The sequence below is a fragment of the Callorhinchus milii genome, unplaced genomic scaffold, assembly GCF_018977255.1.
Source record: "Callorhinchus milii isolate IMCB2004 unplaced genomic scaffold, IMCB_Cmil_1.0 Scaffold1, whole genome shotgun sequence".
Classification (NCBI taxonomy): domain Eukaryota; kingdom Metazoa; phylum Chordata; class Chondrichthyes; order Chimaeriformes; family Callorhinchidae; genus Callorhinchus; species Callorhinchus milii.
This window is the reverse complement of record NW_024704742.1, coordinates 57,131,008-57,138,279: the sequence shown is the minus strand read 5'-3', so window position 1 is coordinate 57,138,279 and position 7,272 is coordinate 57,131,008.

Below are 7,272 nucleotides of genomic sequence, written 5' to 3'. Positions count from 1 at the left end.
GTCAGAGAGCAGGGGAAGAATGGCTGAAAACATATCGCCAGTGCAGGGGATCGACCATAAAACATCATCAACAAATTACATTTGTATAGTGTCTTTCACATTGGGAGGACGTCCCAAGGTGCTGGAAAGTCAGGGATTTGGACCCGAGCTGGGGGTTGGGATCAGAAGAGGTGGAGGGTAGGCTAGGGATAGGAGGGTGGCTGAAGGTTCAGTCAAAGATGAAGATGAAGGTCTTGAGACAGCAGAGGAGTTAGCAGGTCACAGAGGTAGGGAAGAAAAAGGGCTTGAAGGCTAGGATGAAGATTTTGAACTCTCTCCTCTGGGGGATGGAAAGCCAGTGGAGCCGAATGTGGATAGGGATAACAGGCTCAAAGGGCTTGGTGCTGGAGAGAATACAGACAACAGAGTTTTAGCTTGTTCACAGCATGTGTGGGGAGGAGGTAGGGAGTTCTAAGTTATTCTAAGTAAGTCACAGATACTCAGAGTAAGTTCTCACTTACTCAGAGTTTTTATTTAGTAAATGGTCGCTATTATCTGAACCACCTTTTGCATAACTTTTTGAACTCCTCATCTTCCATCTGGTAACCCAGTTGATTTAACAAACTTCTGAATTCAGGTTCCAGCAACCTCACAGTTCCTTCAGGGTTTTTCTGAGGCAGAATTTGAGTCAGATCTGGAAATCTAACAATAGCATTGGAATTGGTATCATAGGAAAATACTGAATGTAACAGTGTCAGCAAAATGAACTTATGCAGATGCACACTGGGGTCTAATTTGCAAACTGGATTGATTGCATTAATTACAGCTTCAGACTAGCAACTGATTCAATTTGCGAAGTTTGCATGCAGTGAGATTTAAGGTCAATATATTGCAAATCAACATTGAAAAAAAGATTGTGAGCAAAACATTAATGCAATGAATCCATTTAGTGAATATCACAAAGTAGACCACAATATAGTAACATAGGAAAACAGGAACAGGAGGAGGCCATTCAGCCCAGTGAGCCCAGTTATTATATTCTGGCAGATCTTTTAATCCCAATTCCCTGTCCTTTCACCATGCAAATGTTATTAAGTACAAGTTGGGTTCTAATCTGTACCCAACAGCTTTCAGAACCACAAAGGTCCCCTTAAAACAGTAATGCTGATAAGGTAGTCCTGAAACCTGTACCTTATAGCCTATGATAGTTTTATCAAGGTCTTAATTTCATTGTACTATTTTACACTGCATTGAACCCATATCTTTGCATACTTATAAAGCTGGCCAATGTACTTGCAAGAACATGTTTCTCCACAATAGATAATGAAGTGAGGATTCAATCTTATATTTCAATTTACAAAATACAAAATGTAATCGGAAGGTGTTTTTTGTACTATTTTGTTAGTTCAATGGAACAACTGATAAGTAATTGTCACCGGCTAATACTTACCTCTGCCTTGCCCTTTCCTTGAGCTGCGAATGAACCTGAGATGCACTCATCAGCATTCTATCACTGCGTCGATGGATGGGATCGAACCACATTGGAGCTCCAGGTGTGATTGGGTCTCTGATAGCAGCATAAAACTCCTCATATTTAATGGTAATCTTATCATGTAATTTAAACCTGTTAACATAACAATAAATGTCAGCTTGTTTTATTGTGTAATTTAAACTTATCAATGTAACAATCAATGTCAGTTTGGCTCAGCTGCTAGCACTCTTGTCTCTGGGTCAGAAGCATCGTGGGTTTAAGCCCCATGTTGACACATACTTCTGGTCCAGGTTGACACTCCAGGGCAGTACCTGTGGCAACCTGTATTGTCCAATTTGATTCTTATGTGATAAGGCGCTGTACCAAATACAAGGATTAGTATTATTATTACCTGTTATTAATATAATGTCTAGATCTTTCTCCATTGTTTACTGCTAAACAGGTTTTTATCCAATTCCTTTTTGAATGATTCCATTTTTCAATGTAGAGTCGCGATTATTTTTATGTTTACTTTGGGACTGGCCCAGATGGTCTTTTCAGATCCAAAGTCTGAAAATATTTCAATTCAGCAAATTCTTTGTGAAAGACAAGGTCTTTCCAGCAAGTCTAATGTCTTGGGACTTCCAACCGACGTGAAAGGCGCAATACAAATGTAATCTTCTTGTTGTTGTTATTGTTGTCTTATCTCTTTCTATCGTAACGTTCACGGTCTTATCTTTCACAAAGCATTAGCTGAATTCAAAACATTATTTCTTTAAGAATATTGTAAAACATGTTTGCCCGACAAAAGAAAACTCCTCCAAGCATATTACGGACCTTAAAAGAAGTTGTTGGAATTGTTTTGAACTGATGAATCTGCCGAGGAATTTTGTCATCATCATAAGCAGAATGTCCCTAGGAAATAGAAACAATCCATTAATCTGTGGCTTTAATGTTCCCAGTGACCTTTTGACAGATTAGTTTGCCCAACCAAGCTATTGTGTGACTGTGGCCACGGGCCCTTCACGCATGTGCAATGTGGAGTGCTGTGCTTGTTGTAAAACCACTAGGCTTTAATTCCCAGACAGAGCGAAATTTTAGGCAAGTTTCCTTACCCCCCCATGCTTCTGTTTACCTAACATTAAATAGGAACTCGATTGTTAATCGATTGGCAGATTGCTCTCTGGGGGTTTTTCTCCCGCTCCTCTCTCATCACTACCATAACCCATATGAAACCCACCACCTGCTCCCTCAACCCCATCCCGACCCCTCTCCTTACCTCCCAGGTCCACCTCCTTGCCCCTCTACTCACTGACATTATCAACCTCTCCCTGTCCTCTGGTACTGTTCCCACCCCATTAAAAACCGCTGTCATCATTCCTATTCTTAAAAAACCCTCCCTGTACCCTTCTCTACTCCCTAACTACCACCCCATCTCCAATCTTCCTTTCCTCTCCAAGGTCCTAGAATGAGTTGTTGTTTCTCAGCTTTGCTCCTTTCCCTCCCGCCACTCCCTTCACGATCCCCTCCAATTGAGCTTCCGTGCTGCCCACAGCACAGAAACCGCCCTGGTCAAAGTGACAAATGACATTCTGTCCATCTGTGACCAGGGCTACCTCTGCCTCCTCGTCCTCCTTGACCTCTCTGCTGCTTTCGACATCATTTACCACTCTATCCTCATCCACCACTTCTTCTCTCACCTCAACCTCCACGGCACTGTCCTTGATTGGTTCAGATCATACCTCTCACACCGCCTGTACTACATCTCCTCAAACAGCTTCTCCTCTAGCACCTGCACTGTCTCGTGCGGTGTTCCTCAGGGCTCTGTGCTTCGTCCCCTCCTCTTCAATAACTATATGCTCCCTCTTGGTGACATCATCCACAGACATGGGGTCAACTTCCACATCTATGCGGATGACACCCAACTGTACCTCTCTGCCTCCATCTTTGACTCCAGGACCACTGCTGTCCTGACAGAATGTCTGTTAGACATCAAGTCATGGATGAGAGCTAAGTTTCTTCAGTTGAACATCAGCAAGACTGAGGCTCTCCTGATTGGCTCCTGGCAGCGCCTCCTCACCTCAGGCACTGACAGTATCACCATCCATGGTTGCACACTCCACCTTACTAAGCCAGTCCGGAACCTTGGCATCTTGTTTGACCCGTAACTATCCTTTCTATCCCACATCTGCGCCATGACCTGCTCTACCTTCCCCCACCTCCACAACATCGCTCGACTCCGACACTGTCTCACACCGCAGGCCGCCAAAACCCTCAAACCTTCATTGCATCGAGGCTCAACTATGCAAACTCACTGTTTGTTGGCCTCCCCAACTCCTCCCTCCACAGGCTGCAGATAATCCAGAAATCTGCAGCTCGTGTCCTCTCCCGGACTAGGCTCCGTGACTCTATCACCCCCATCCTCGCCCAACTCCACTGGGTTCCCATCACACAGATACAGGTCAAGATCCTCATCCTCCCCTTCAAAGCCCTCCATGGTTTTGCTCCCCCCTACCTCTCCGACCCCCTAATCCCCTACCACCCTGTTCGCTCTCTCCGCTCAGTGGGCTCCGCCTTGCTCGCCCCACTATTGGTGAGTGGGCCTTCTGCCACTCCGCACCCACCCACTGGAACTCCATCTCGCAGTCCCTCCATTTCGCCCCCTCCCTCGCCACCTTCAAGACCCACCTCAAGAACCTCCTCTTTGACCGTACTTTCGATCTCCCTGCTTCCCACCCTGCCCTCCACCCTCTTCCATTCCGACCCCCAGCTCGGGTCCATAACTCTGTCTGTCCAGCACCTTGGGACATCCTCCCGACGTGAAAGGCGCTATACAAATGTAATTTTGTTTTTGTTGTTATTGTTGCAATAGACCCTTAAACAAAATTTGGTCACTTAATCCACGTTTGTGGGACACTCTTGTGCACAATTGGCTGCCGCATTTCACCTACCAAATATACAGTCAATTTACTTTACAATATATTCTGTGAAGCACTTTGTGAAGTCTTGAAGATGTGATAAGCACTACATCAAATGCAAGGATTATTATTAGTATTATATTAGAATCCCATCATACTATAATATTATAATATCTTAGCCTCTCTCCTGCTGGCCTTGCTCCTGCTCTGGTACTGCCTTGTACCCATGGCTCCCGTGCAGTACTGCCTTGTCTTCTCCTGCGGTCCTGAAATTCTAGGTGAGGCAGTGCCAACCCTGATTGTTCTGCGTTGACACTGAGAACTAAAACATGGTGATTCCTTAGTAAGGACACTGAGTCACAAATGAGGATTTGTTCCTGTACCTGGAATACCTCATGTGGTACCCATCGGACCCATCAGAACTCTGGCTCCATCTACTTTCACAGCAGAGCTGTCGTGGACTGGCCTAACTTTTTTCCAGTTACTAGAGAAGTCACCTCTTGCAACTAGAAATCACAGCAATTTAGACCCTAGTGGGTTTTTCTCTTCAGTGAACAAAGATCCCATTACCTGTTAACCTGTCCCCTTCCTTCAGGGTCATTGGATTTAAACAGCTGTTTTATAGCAAAATAGCCAGCAGTCCTCATTTTCTCACAGAGTAGATATTCAAGCTGAAAAAATAATAGCATTACAGGGTCCAAAAATGTCAGAATTGCAGGAAGTTACTTAACATTTGCAGTGCAGCACTGTGTGCATCAATTAAACATCATCGATTCATTTAAGGAATTGCTGGATCTCACTTTGGAGAAGCACAAACAGGTGCTTGGGCTAATCAGAAGATCACAAGACTGGTTCAATAACAGTTTCAACAACTCACATTAATATAGCACCTTTCACATAAAATAACATCTTGGAATACTTTTCACAGTTGGACACCAAGCTAGGAAGAAGGCAAAGGGGCAGGTGAACATAGGTGCGGTTGAAGAGGTAGGTTTAAAGGTGGGATTTGATAGGTAGAGAGGGGCAAAGGGAAAGAGGCATGTGTTCCAAAGGTGGGGTTCGTATGAATAAGACCCTTTGACCCATTTGATCTCATCATTCCAGAATACCCACTCTACCTTCTTCCCATAACAGAATCAAGCAGTTTTTTCAGCATCCTGGACACAACCAGTTAACCTGTTGCAGTCATTAATTACCCTCTGGGTAAAGAAACACTTCCTAGTATCTATCCTGAAATTGTTTTTTGCAACACTAAACCTGTGTCCTAAATCTATGTCATCTCATGAGGAAGGATGTAGTGCATTTGATTGTTAATAAGAATAATATTATTTTATTAAGAACCAATCATCGGTTTCTTCTCCTCCACCATGGTCATCAAGTTCTACTAACTGCTTGTTTCTGAGCCTCTTCAACCACGCTTTCTGTCATCTATCCCCTCTCCACCACCTTCGAGTCCTACTCTCAGCTCAGGTGCCCACCCAGCATTAGTGAGCACTTTGAAATGGATGTCCTACCAATGTGAAAGCTACTATATAAATGTAGATTGTATTGCCTTGTACATTGCAATTTGGAAGCCAGCCATTGAGTGGTGCAAGAGAGCAACCTGTGCCTGAACCCTCGCTGCACATTTCAGTTTTAATAAAAATAAATAATCCTTGCATTTGGTATAGTGTTTTTCACGTAAAGCCCTTCACAGAATATACTGTAAAGTGAATTGACTTTATTTTTGTGGGCAAAACGCAACAGCAGTTTCCCACAAACAGGGTGGATTGAAATGATCAATTTATTATTGTTTTTTTTCTTGAGGATTATTATCAGGCATATGGATTAAGGAAACTTGCCGAAGGTTTCACCCTGCCGGGAATCGAACCCAGATATCTCGCTTGTGAGGCGAGTGCTCTAACCACTAAGCTACAGGACTCTCACTCTGAGGAATTTTTGTTGAAGGTTTGATATAATACTCCTTGCATTTGATACAGCCCCCTTATCATGTCCCCGAGATGTCTCAAAGCACTTCACAAGATTTTACTGTGAATTGTAGTGACTGTGTAGTTGTAGGAAAACATGGCCGCCAATTTAAAATTTAATCACAGACTTTTCCTCAAATATTCCTTTAAGCGGAAGCTGCTTTGGAGCAAAAGAATGTATAACAAATAAAGTTAATGTTGAGTAAAATCTCTAATAACAATTGGAATGAAGCTGCACACTTGAACATCAGGATGGTGCACTTCCTGCAGCACATATCCATATCTCCCCAATGCTCACCAGGCTCCACTAGCTCCCTGTCTTGGAACGGATCGACTTCAAGATCCTCAAGCTCATATAGAAAACCCTTTCTATACTTCTGCCTCACCTCCTCCATATCTATCCTGAAATCGAACCTGAAAACCTACTTCTTAGACAGTGCTAATTGTCAACCTCTACTCACCCTTCTCCATTGCTCGGCATGCAACTCAGCTACAGTAGAAACATAGAAATTAGAGTAGGCTATTCAGCCCCTCGAGCCGGTTCCGCCATTTTATAAAATCATGGCTGATCTGCACCTCAAGTCCAGTTACACGCCCTGCCCTATATCCCTTAATACCCTAACCTAACAAATATCTATCTATAACAACAACAAACAACAATAAAATTGCATGTGTAAAGCGCCTTTCACATGGGGAGGACGTCCCAAGGCGCTGGACAGACAAAGTTTTGGAACCGAGCTGAGGGTCGGGGTGGGGGAGTGGGGGAGGGCAGGGAGGCGAAGCAGGGAGATCAAAAACACGGTCGGAAACACGGTCTAACTCCGTCTTGAAGTACAGCGCTCCAAATGTTATCCACATGAATGGTGCTATATAAATGTTATTGTTGTTGTTGTCTTCCTAAATATTGAGGTACAGTAATGACAGTAAAAAAACACCA